Source organism: Macaca fascicularis, chromosome 18, assembly GCF_037993035.2.
Source record: "Macaca fascicularis isolate 582-1 chromosome 18, T2T-MFA8v1.1".
Classification (NCBI taxonomy): Eukaryota; Metazoa; Chordata; class Mammalia; order Primates; family Cercopithecidae; genus Macaca; species Macaca fascicularis.
Window position 1 is genome coordinate 57,139,064 of NC_088392.1, and position 13,614 is coordinate 57,152,677.

A 13,614-nucleotide genomic window follows, 5' to 3' on the forward strand; every position below is an offset into this window, starting at 1 on the left:
TAATCAGTCATTGACTACATGAATGAAGAAATGCATGAATACCAACTTTTCAGGGGTAGATGAAGAAAGAGCAGCTGGGAGTCTCAGAGTAGCCCTTGGTGTTTTCTGAGGCATTTCGTATGAATCATAGACTAATTCTACAGTTCAACATCTGGCTCCCATGAGGATATGTGAATGACATACTCTAAATTTCAAGCAACCATGAGGAATTTCTTCCTCTTGCTTTTCTCACTTAGACATGCTTTATTTTTTATTTGACTTATTTACTTAAATCTACCATCAAATTGCACTTGCAACAGATTATTCTTTCCTTAAGATTTCACATACTACATCAATGACAGGTATTTATAACGTTTTCTCGCGTAACTAAACGTGGGCCAAAGAGAATAAAAATACTCATTCCATTCACCTTATTTACTATGGTACAATCAGGTTGACCAGAGGTTTTGGAGCTATTAGTTCAACATCTTGCCCATTATTTGGTAAAGCCCTCCAATTTGGAGAGAGAGGATATTTCAATCTTGGCCTTTCTCTTATAGTCCAAATATAGTCAAAGTTGGCCTTTCTCTTATAGTCCCAGTCTAGACATCTGTCTAGCAGATGAGGATAGTGGGACAAATAAGAATATGTAAATAATAGAAAATTAAAATTAAACTAAAGCTTTTAGGAGTCATAATGTAAAAGGCTTATATCTACAAAAGTCATATTTGAAAAAAATAAAAATATAAACTAGGTATAAAACAATGTAAAGGAAAACTGATCAATTTTTAAATATCAGCTATATGAAGTGAAGGTATAAAATTGATTGTTAAAAGTGAAGCAAGCTAGGGCTGGGTGCAGTGGCCCATGCCTGTAATCCCAACACTTTGAGAGGCCGAGGTGGGCAGATCACCTAAAGTCAGGAGTTTGAGACCAGCCTGGCCAACATGGCAAAACCCCATCTCTACTCAAAAATACAAAAAAAAAAAAAAAAAAAATTAGCTGGGCATGGTGGTGGGTGCCTACAATCCCAGCTACTCAGGAGTCTGAGGCAGGAGAATCACTTGAACCTGGGAGGCAGAGGTTGCAGTGAGCTGAGATCGTGCCATTGTACTTCAGCCTGGGCAACAAGAGTGAAACTCCGCCTCAAAAAAAAAGGCTAGCAAGCTAAAAGCTTCACAATTTATAATAATTTTAACTTTCATCATTCTGTTCTCTCACCAAAAAAGCCAGTGTTTTTCTACAGCTGATACATGATTGATAATTTGTATTTACCACTGCCCTTTGGCTTTGCCCACTCTCTGAAGAATTAAATAACAAAAAGACAGGTTGAAAGGAGGTAACTGAAGAAATAATAATATTGGAATAATATATAAACCAGAGCACTGGTCATTGAATAATCATGAGTTGCCTATATTTTAAAAATATAGTCATCGTTTATCATTATAATCCAAGAAATCTTGTTTCTCAGTTAATAAAAATTTTTCCCATAAAATGACTTCTAAATGTCAGATGAATGTAATTCAAAGAATGAGAACATAAAATTAGTGTCTGTTTTCAGAAGCACCATTAAGGCCTTTTAGTAATTTCACTGACTTTTTAGATTTTCCAATTGAAGATCCACCTATAGACATTTCTTTCAACTCATTACTGTGTAGTAGAAATAAACTTTGGGCAGCTCTTGTCAGCTCAAGAGCCCTGACTGGTTTGAAAATTATTTTCCCCATAAAGGATGATTATACAGATTTGCTACAGTCATCTTTGACTATTAAGGATTAGAAAGTTAACTGCTACTTGAGGTGAGGAGCTATAATTCATAAAGGATCTAGGTTAAGATGACAAGAAAGATTAGAAGGTATGTTGAAACTGTTTAATGAATAAAGATCACCCGTATTGAAATATATGTGTATTTGCAAAAATCTGAGAGGGCACCTTAAGGTAACTTAAAGACTTTTTATCTTTTCAACTTTGTCATTAAAATGTTTGCTCCTAACTTAAAATAATTTATTATATAAAAAAGTGATTTCATTAAAGTAAAAGATAGGTTGAAGCTACTAAAAAAAAAACCATCCATTGGTAAATACCAATGCATTTATAAAAATCTGAGACACCTCTTTAAGGTAAGGAGGAAGACTTTCTCTTTTAACTTCTCTAAAATGTTTGTCTCTTAAAGCAATTTACCCATTTTGAAAAGTGAATTTAATGTGTTTGACTCCGGTGTGAAATTATTTCCTGAAACTCAAAGAAAACCATATCATTTTTCCAAACACATATACACCCTATATAGAAATGCAAGTTTATATTGAAACATGGATCAAAGTTGCTTATAGACTAAAGGGCAGAGCTAAATTCTAGCTCATTACATCTCTGCTATGTCAACACCACAGGACTTATCTGCAGATTTTTCAAGATATTGAGAAACCTGACCTATTTTTAAACATGTGTGTTTAACAATATTAGCATAGGGTATGCCTGCTAGGTGTCTGTACATATGAGTTTCTAAAGGAGAAACTATTTTATAGTACCTTCAGGACTCATGTATGAAATTCAAAAATAGGTTGCTGTGAAAGGTTGAAACAGATTTTGGTCCAGCTCAAATATTTGGTATACTAAGGAAGAGTAGAGTCAAGAAAATAATATTGACATTCTCCAACTCAGTGTAATCTGCATCAGAAAAAAAAAAAAAAAAAAAGATGAGCACCAGAATTTTAAAAGAGAGACCCTTAATTTTGGCCTTAGTGTTGTAAGTTTTCCTCTTTGTTTTTGTTGGCCTTGAAATCCTGTACCTGAGCACAGTTCTTGATGCTTTTTCTGGGGGGTAAGCAAAGAACAGTGTACACCATCTAGTGGCTCAGTTCAAAATTGCTGCAGTTAACGAAAGGCGAGTTTGAACAGGAAGCAGCAACGGGTGTTTGCAACCATGGCAATTAACAGACCTCATTCTTCCTTCTACATTTCTCCAAGAGACTGAGAAACGCTGAAGTGGTTGCCATGAATTCCAGAGAAAAGCTCTCACAGTACATAAAAAGATTCAATCTAGGAAGTTAATTTAAATAGCCCACAGTTAAAATCCTACTTTATTTCAACTATGTATCTATAATTACTCTGCTTTAATGAGAACTTTTTACTTGCCTTCTTAGTACCAGAATTAGTATTACTACTGTAATACTTTGTTCTATCAGGAAGTGGGCAGCTTGGATGAAAGAGGAAATGCGTTCCATTTGTGATCATATGCTAAATGAATTGCTTCTTTAAATAATCACCAAAGTTGTGGTCGCCAGCCTTTAAATTCATAGACAGCCATGGAGCTAACACATAAGGGATTCCTGAATCCACAATCAGAGGCACATTCTCTATAAATTGAAAGTATAATGTCTTCTATGTACACTGGGTTCACCACTGCAGTTCAAATGCAATTAGTAAAAAAGCATTACTAAATTATCAATAATTTACTTGTTACATAATTTTCATCAACAAATATTGTATATCACCCTCATCCAGGAACATGCAAAAATATGTTTGTTTATATGTAAATGTTATCAAAGGTAGATTTTTTAAAAGAAATTTAATGGTGTTGATTCCTGCAGTCCCAATTCTAGGAATTTACTTCAAGAAAATAATTATTCACATGTTCCAAGATATTCATTTCAGTGTTGTTTATAACAGCAAAAAATTAGAACCAAAATTAAGTGTTTTACAATTACAGATGGTTGAATAAATATTAGTTTAGCCATACCAAAAGAAATAGCATACTACTATTAAAAACTATTAATGAACATCTACATTTATTAAAATGAAAATAGCTTACCATATATTTAGGTGAAGACAGCATATTAGAAAAGCATATACACCATAATTCATGTTTATGTATTAGTGAGTGGGCAAAGAAAAATGTCTAAAGGTTGTTATTTTCTTTATAATAGAGATGGGGTCGCCCCATGTTGCCCAGGGTGGTTTCAAACTCCTGGGCTCAAGGGATTCTCCCACCTCAGCCTCCCAAAGTGCTGGGATTATGGGCGTGAGTCACCATGATCACCTAAAGGATATTTTTTATCTCAAGAGAAATAAGTCATTTATTTTACAAAGCATAATAGAAAGACAGGAGTCAGGATGACCCCAAGGCTTTTGTCCTGAGCAAGTAGAAGGATAGAGTTGACAATGGCTTAGGTGGGAAGGGGAATATTTGGAGAGAAAAGTCAGGGGTTTGTTTGGGGGCACTGGTAAGTTGAAGAGCCTATTTGATACCCAAGTGGAGTTAGATTGCGGTTTTTAAATTCATACTCTGGGGTTAACTTTATTAACCTTTTCTGGGAGGAGGAAGATAGTAGATATTTTAGGCTTTGCATGTCATTAGGTCTCTGCTCCAACTATTCAACTCTGCAGTTGTGGCACAAAAGCAGTATAAACTGTTGGGAGTGGCCATGTTCCAATAAAACTTTATTAACAAAAACAAAGTATTAAGTGTAGATGGAGGTGAGAAAGATTTACAAGCAAGCTCTTGGAGCACGCTGAAGTTTACAGATTGAGGAGATGAAGAGCAACCAGCAAGGAGTATGAACAGGGAGCAGCAGCCAATCAGGTAAAAGGAGGATCCAGAGAAAATGATCTCCTGGAAGAACACATTTGAAGGCGTGATCTACTAGGTCAAATGTTTCAGGTAGATGATATGAGGTGAGCGTCGAGAAGTGACATTAGATTTAGCAACATGAAGGTTAATTTAACAACACTGTGTCCATGGAATTATGAAAGTGAAAACCTCATTGGAACAGGTTGAAGTGAAAATGGGAAAAGATACCCTAGAAATCTTGAGCAAAGACAACTTTTTTGAGGACGGTTTATATAAAGGTGAAAAGAGACATGGGATAGGTAGAAAGAAGGGGATGTTGACTCAAGACATGTCCTTTTTTTTAAGGGACCAATATAGCAGCATGTTTCCCTGCTGATAGGAGAGATCTGATAAAGAGGGAAAATTAATGATGATAAAATTGCTGGAAAAAAACATCCTTGAGTATTTGAGAGGACCTAGTACACAAATAGAGGGCTTGACTTTAGAAAGGAGCATGGAAGGTCCATCCATGCTAACAAAAGGCAGGCAGAGTACAGGTCTACTGATGCAGGTCATTTGGTAGGTATGAGGCAGGGAGGCTGTGGGAATTCTTTTCTAAATGTTTGTATTTTCTTAGTGAAATAGAAAACAAGGTTATCAGCTAAAAGTAAATCAGGGAGCAGATGTTAGAGACTTGAGGAGAGAGAACAAATGTGAAATAGTCATTTAGGACAAAGGTAGGCAAACTTTTTCTGTAAAGGGAAAGATAGGAAATATTTTAGACTTTGCAGATCATTAGGTCTCTGCTGCAACCATTCAACTCTGTGGTTGTGGCACAAAAGCAGCCAGAGACAATACATAAATTGTTGAAAGTGGCTGTGTTCCAATAAAACTTTATTAATAAAAACAAATGGTAGGCCCATTTTGGCCCATGAGTCCCTCGATTTGAGAGAATAGAATAATTAATGGACTAAGAAAACATAATAGGAATTTTAGGCAACAATAACATGAATGTAAAATGAGGCTTATTCACATAGTGATATAAATTTATCTAGTCACATTCAGCCCTGTGGGTGTTCACATGGGACTGAATATAGGCAAGATTTGGTTCAGCTATACAACTCTGAAGAATAAAGCAAGAGGCAAGAGAGTTGAATGTGTATGCCAGGAAATTACTGCAAAGATGAGCTATGAAAACTAAACGGAGTCAGGAGGGAATAAGGATATGATGGTATGATGTGTGAGGAACAGTGAAAAAGAGTCAGACTTAATGGATTTAGGTCTTGCTACTAGCCCTTGATGCTCAGATACTCTTCCTGAGGGAAGAGGATAGTTCATTAACTACTTTATTTATTATTATTATTTTTTTATTATTATTATACTTTAAGTTGTAGGGTACATGTGCATAACGTGCAGGTTTGTTACATATGTATATTTGTGCCATGTTGGTGTGCTGCACCCATCAACTCATCATTTACATCAGGTATAACTCCCAATGCAATCCCTCCCCCCTCCCCCCTCCCCATGATAGGCCCCTGTGTGTGATGTTCCCCTTCCTGAGTCCAAGTGATCTCATTGTTCAGTTCCCACCTATGAGTGAGAACATGCGGTGTTTGGTTTTCTGTTCTTGTGATAGTTTGCTAAGAATGATGGTTTCCAGCTGCATCCATGTCCCTACAAAGGACGCAAACTCATCCTTTTTGATGGCTGCATAGTATTCCATGGTGTATATGTGCCACATTTTCTTAATCCAATCTGTCACTGATGGACCTTTGGGTTGATTCCAAGTCTTTGCTATTGTGAATAGTGCTGCAATAAACATATGTGTGCATGTGTCTTTATAGCAGCATAATTTATAATCCTTTGGGTATATACCCAGTAATGGGATGGCTGGGTCATATGGTACTTCTAGTTCTAGATCCTTGAGGAATCGCCATACTGTTTTCCATAATGGTTGAACTAGTTTACAATCCCACCAACAGTGTAAAAGTTTTCCTATTTCTCCACATCCTCTCCAGCACCTGTTGTTTCCTGACTTTTTAATGATCGCCATTCTAACTGGTGTGAGATGGTATCTCATTGTGGTTTTGATTTGCATTTCTCTGATGGCCAGTGATGATGAGCATTTTTTCATGTGTCTGTTGGCTGTATGAATGTCTTCTTTTGAGAAATGTCTGTTACTACCATCAGAGTGAACAGGCAACCTACAGAATGGGAGAAAATTTTTGCAATCTACTCATCTGACAAAGGGCTAATATCCAGAACCTACAAAGAACTCAAACAAATTTACAAGAAAAAAACAAACAACCCCATCAAAAAGTGGGCAAAGCATTAACTACTTTATTAAAGAGTAAGAGATAAATTGTGACTCAAACTTGTTGAGTGACTGCATAGAACAGCCAACGTTTTGCAGGGTAAGAGTGATATTACTCCCCATTTTATCACCAGGAAAAACGGAATCCAAATCTATTCAGAAGTAGTATTTGAATAAATCTGTACTGTAAACACAATACATTGATTTGTATTGAATAGATTGTATTTTAAACAGTCTTGTTTGTAATAATATCTAGTTTCTTAGTTATTAAAATTACTCCTTTTCTTCCTCTTTATATTACATAAAGATGTTCTTGCCTATTCCTTCTCCCCAAATACTACATATACCCATTGTCACATGCCAATTAATGGTCTTTTTCTTTTGCTGTCCCACATTTTCTTTGCCTCTTAGCTTTTACATGCAGCTGTGCTTTACTTTTTCTGGGCTGTGACTTGAAGAGGTTTATACGCTTCATATTTTTTCCCTAGAGACCTTTCTTTTGTTGGATTTCCACATTTTGAGATGATGGCTTTTTTATTTTGGCAGATTCTGCACAGGTGATGAATGTGACCAAGATCTAAGGAGGGGGCCTATTTGCTGCTCATACAGTTCAGGATTTACTCCCCTCCTTAAACTCTTCCAGGCCTTTCTACTGAGAGCAGTAGAGTTTGTGGAATTCAGGGACCTCCACCATCTTGGCTCTTGTTATTTTTCCACTTTACATCCCATTGCTCCTTATACCTCCCCTACACGCCAGCCAACTGTTAGGCACCCAAAGCTGCACTCCAGCCACCATGCCTTTGTGCACACAGATGACATTGGTGGGACCTCCCTGAAACCCTCTCCATCTGTCCACTTCTCACACTTCCTTCAATGGCCCAACACAAATCCACCTGTAGTTACTATTTTCCAAGACAACTGAAAAAAGCGATTACTATTATCATGCCTCATCTTTTTTCTGTACTTTGGACCTCTATTACATCATTAACTACAGTCAGCTTTATGTTAAATTTACATGTGCATATAAATTATCTCTCTCTGAGACATGAGCTCCTGGTAGAGATGCTTACATTCTTTTCTGTTTCATATACAGCACATAGTAGGTGTCTGATACATGTTAGTTAAAAATTAAATGACATCCCTTATCCTTCTCATGCAAATATGAGCTGTTAGCTAGTAAGTTTAAACGAATGTAACTCTGAAAAATATGGGTACCTGTGGCACTTCATCCTATCCACATGTCCAGATATCATCATCTTCTGGAAACCAAACATTCCTGCCCCCTTATAACTCAAAATAGTATTATGATTCAGTTCTGTAGTAAATCCATGCTTCAGCAAACTTTTGTTAAGTAGTTAGTATCTCAAAGACACTGTTTATTTGGAGATGTTTTGCTTGGAGAATATTTGTGAAGAAACTACAGAAAGGGGACAATGAAAGAACAATGTTTTGCAGTTTGTTTGTAGTGAGCCTTGTACTTTACGTAAGTTATGCAATTCAATAGAATTCTCACAATAGCTCTGTGAGGTAGATATTATCATCAACATTTTACTGATGAAGAAAATCAAGGCTCCTAAACTGACACAGGTAAATGATATCAAACCTGATTTGTATGACAATACACTGTCTTCCATTTTAATAAGCAAATTGTACATAAATCTGTAATACTGAACCAAGTATATAAATCTACATACTTATTTAATTCCTTTTCATCTTAACCAAATTGTTTTTCTTTATTTAAAATTTATAGTGTTATTTGCAAATAACATAACTCCAATTCTATATCACTTTAAACTATTTTGTCTTTAATTTAACAAACACTTATTGGGCATCCACTATGTGCAAAACATTTTTCTACACATTAGAATTTCAGTGGTGAGCAAGACAATCCTTGTCTTACTTACGCAGTTAATACACTAGCATAGAAATAAATCACTTGAGGCCAGGAGTTCAAAACCAGCCTGGGCAACATAGCAAGACTCCATCTCTGCAAAATATTTAAAAATTACCCAGATATGGTGGCACACACCTGTAGTCTTAGCAACGTGGGAAGGCTAAGGTGGGAGGATCCCTTGTGCCCAGGAGTTGGAGGCTGCCGTGAGATATGATCACATCACTGTACTCTATCTCGGGTAACAAAATGAGACCCTGTCTTTAAAAAAAAAAAAATTCTAAAGGTAGGCATTATCAAGTGTTATCGAGATCACAAAAGAAGGGTAAGGGAGCAGAGAATGATAGGCAAGGGCTTTCTAAATGGCACTGTCAGGAAAGGTCTCTCTTCCAGCAGACACCTGAATTAAATGATAGAGTGAACCATGAGAATATTCAAAGGAAAAACATGTCAGAGGCAGAGAGAAGAGCAAGTGCAAAGGCCTGACACAGGAATGTGCTTGGAGTGTTGCAGAAGCAAAGCAGTCAGTATGGCTGGAGCACCGTCAGTGAGGCAGAGTGTGGAAAAGGAGCTTGGAAAGGTAGCCAGGGCCAGGCCATGCGATCTTTGCAGACCGTTCTGGAAACTTGAAAATGTATTCCAATGAGAAGTAAGGAAATGACTGAATAGAAGGGAATGTCATCACCTGACTCTGGTTTTGGAAGGACCTTTCTCAGTAAATTGTGAAAAATAAGCCAAAAGGGGACAAGAATGAAAACAAGGAGACCCGTGAGGAGGCTGTCGCAAAGGTCTATGGAATATAGGGGGTTTACTGGGCCACATGACTGGGAGGGCAAGGCAGTACTGGCCTAAGAATGACTAAGAAACCAAATTTCAAAATCCCATCAGGATGGCTTCTCTGAAGGTCTCATTTCTCACAACACGAGCTCCTTCTTTGCTCAGACCTGCTTCTCCATTACTGTAAGCAGCTCCAGGATTTGTGGTCAGAAAAGAAACGACTCTCCTTTCAGCTCCAGTGTGAAAACGCCTTGCAAGTACCCGGCTGGATCATGCAACCCTCCCTAGACCAATCACTCACATTCTATTGCTGTGTGTACAAACCTGGCTTGGGGGGTCAGGTAATGGGGTGCTCTAGAAGGGGCAGCTAGAAGGGAGAGCAGGATGAAAGAAGTTTGCATTTTCTTTATTTTTTAAAGATACAGCAGGGGACCTGTGAAGACAGCAGAAGAAGGTAGTGTCTGGGGAGAGATTGAAGAGGGCATGCTGCTACCTAACTAAGCCAAACCCCAGTGATTTCTCCTATCTCTAGATTTTGTTTTGACATAAATCTTCTATACCACCGCCCTATTCCTTTCAAATGGCCTCATATGGATCTGTTTCAGTGTTTCAAATGCATTGCAAATGTCCCTAGGGCATAAAAAGGGCGATAATGCCAATTTCTCTGACAAATCCTCTAGCACCTCTGGTGGGATGGTGTTGGGCACTAGTGGATTCTCAGGAGAGATACACACATTGGCTCCAACCAGAGGAAATTGGAGCCATGTTTTCTTAAAAAGTGTTCCTCGGGAGCCCAGAAGCAGTTTGTCAGAAATACATCCATCCATCCATAATCAGTTTACTGAATGAGCTTCACATACGAGGCCAGCCAAAAACAACTTGATTTTTTTCAGCCACCGATTTTCAAACCCTCTCTGTTGGATGATTTATCTCTCCCTGTGGGTTGCACCTTGAAAAGTTCTAAAGTGGACCCAGTCACTTTGGACCATTAAATCATCCACTAAATACATTTAAAGTGTCTCCATCTCCTACTGTATCAGGAATTCTCAAGACCACCCCCGGGTTCAGTGACTCACTGGGAGAACTAACAGGATTATGGAATAGCCATACGTACAGCTGTGACTTATTACAGCAAAAGGATACAAAGCAAAACCAGCAAAGGTTAAAGGCACACAGGGCAAAGTCCCAAGGAAACCCAGCTCAAGCTTCCTAGCGTCCTGCTCCCGTGGAGTCACACAGGACACATTCATTTCCAGCATCGAATTGTGACAACACGCTTGAAATGCTATCTAGCAGGGAAGCTTGGTTAGAGACTCCAGGCACGGGTTTTACTGGGGGCTGGTCAGGTAGGCATCTTCTAGAACGTACCAAAATTCCAGACTACCAGAAGAAAAGGAAGTGTTCAGCGTAAATCACATTGTTTATACCAACAGTTTGCGTACAGAGAGCTACTCTTATCAGCTGAGGTAGTGGGAATGCTCCTGAAATCTAAGTTCTCAGATGCCAGCCAAAGACTAGTTTTGCAGGCAGCCCTTTCTGAGGAAGCAGCCTCAGGCCTGCTATGTGAACTCTTTCCTGCACACCTGTATTAACATGAGAGTGAGCCAGGCTGGCCTGCCCTGAAAGAAATCAGCCATGCTGTGTATTCTGGTTTCACCAGGAATACAGCTAGAGGAGGGTGTGGGGTAAAGGGAGAAAAGCTCTTATTTGCCTGGTTTCCAGGACCTGGCTTCCTGCTCCTCAGGAGGCAACTGATACAGAGCTGAGTTTCTCTGGTGATGAGCTGTCTTTATAAGTTCTGTTGTGAGCCTCTTTCTGAAGACATCCTACTGCCCCATGGGCTATACCCACCACATAGCTTTTATTAGGGTCACCTTCGACTGCCAATTAATCTTCTTGTGGTGGGAGGGGGTGTCCTTTCAAAACAGCTCTGGCCAAGCAAGCCTCCACTGCACCAGCTTAGCCTGCAGGAAGGTGCCAGGTACCATCGTCCCACCAAACCCAGAAGTGCAGGTGACTTCTCCCCCAGCTCTCCTTCACACTCTCGTGACAGACAGCTTTCCCCCAGCCTCTTGCCTTCAGACGTCTCCCTGTGCCTGTCAAGCTCCAGGAGACATGCACATATCTGATTCAAGAATTGTCCCACTCTCTGCCTTGTCTTTAGGGTGGAGGGTGAGAGGATCATTATTTTCTCTTGTTGATGGAAGATGCACAGTATTCCCACATCTACTTAAAAAAAACTACTCACCAATTGTCTTCCACATCTTTGTACATATAGACTGAATACGTGTGTGTGGACACACAGACAACCAGTTCAAACCAGTTTTAGGGGCCAAGTTATCAAGTCCGGTATGTAGCTTTAGATTGTCTTAGCACTAGGGTCTCGGTCTATATTCTAAGACTGGAGAAGTGGCAAATATTCATATCATTCATAAATACATTCATAAAAAAAATATTACTTAGTATTCAGTGAATGTCTAGTTTTGCCAGTTAAAAAACAATGCCAAAAAAGGGGTAAAGGGATTCATCATGTTGTTCTACATGCTCTGACCTGCACTGCTTCGGTTCTTCACCTTTTCCCAGCAGTCAAGATTGCAGAACCTCCTGGAAAGATGGCTCTAGGCCTCATCATGGCCCTGAGCATCCACCTTGGGCTCATCTGCTAAGATCACGGACTGCACCTTCATTTCCCTTATGTGTGACGAGCTGTTGACTCAATATAATCCTGATATCCTGGCCCAACTGCTCTAGTACTTACTGGACATAACACATACACCTGCACACACCATGAAATGGCCGTTGGAGGACTGTATGACAGTCTTCTGAATCTTTGCAGTGAAATCGGCTTTAAAGTCAAATAAGTGCAATGGCACCAATAACACACCGAGATAGCTAGAACAAATGCAATGACAGATTATCTAGCAGGAACAAAGGTATTGCTCACAGTTCTGATAATGCTACCAACTGCTTCCAGAATGATTAGGTGGCTCCACATGTCAGGAAAGATTTAATTACAGCAGAGGCTGTGATCACTGGATTGTGTAAGAAGAGAGTGGTCCAGAAGGAAACCTGAGTAGGTAGAGCAGACCCGCTGTCCAAAAGGACAGTGTAGATAAAAGCACGTTCCTCTTATTTGCACCATTGTCTCCCAACACATTTTCTCAGACCTCAATTAAAAAGTTGATTCTGTAATAATTTAACATTTATTTATTTAGTTAGTTAGTTAGTTAGTTTGAGACAGTCTTGCTCTGTTGCCTAGGCTAGAGTGCCGTGGTGTGATCTTGGCTCATTATAACCTCCACCTCACAGGTTCAAGTGATTCTCCCGCCTCAACCTCCCGAGTAGCTGAGATTACAGGCATGTGCCACCACAACCAGCTAATTTTTGTATTTTTAGTAGAGATGGAATTCCAACATGTTGGCCAGGCTGGTCTTGAACTCCTGGCCTCAAGTGATCCACCTGCCTAGGCCTCCCAAAGTGCTGGGATTGCAGGCATGAGCCACCGCACCCGGCCATAGTACAATCGTTTTTAAAATTTTATTTTGTTTTGTAATTGACAAATAATAACGTATAGGGTATACAGTGATGTTTTGCTACATATAATGTATAGCAATCATATTAGGGTAATTAGCACATTAATCATCTCAAACATTTATCATTTCTTTGTGTTGGGAACATTCAACATTCTCCTTCTAGCTATTTGAAGCTATATGATATGTTATTGTTAACTGTAGTCATGATACAGTGATATAGAACACTAGAACTTATAAGAAGATTTCAGACATTGATCTAATTCTAATAATTCATTTTTTAAAAATTAAGCTAATATTTAAAAATTATATCACAGGGCCTCGCCCAAGGCCTGGCACTTAGCAGGTGCTCAGTAAATATTTGTGGAATCTATGTGCCTTTTCCTGATAATGACACTTACTGCTGCAACAGCCTGGAAAAATCTCTTTTCAGCCTTATGATTAAGCTTAAGCCTCACTTTCTCACTGAAGTTTTAGTCATTTCCTCCCTAGAGCATCTATTGCTCTTCTACCTGGAGTACTCTGTATCCTATTTATCTGTTCTCATGTTCTCTCTCTCTCTGTCTACACGGTGAGC

General features: G+C 38.9%; 1 protein-coding gene across 2 annotated transcripts in view; it reads left to right on the plus strand.

Moving 5' to 3' along the window:
- KLHL14 (kelch like family member 14) overlaps positions 1-13,614 on the plus strand; it is a 99,729-nt gene that overhangs the window by 53,450 nt on the left and 32,665 nt on the right. The window lies entirely within an intron of this gene.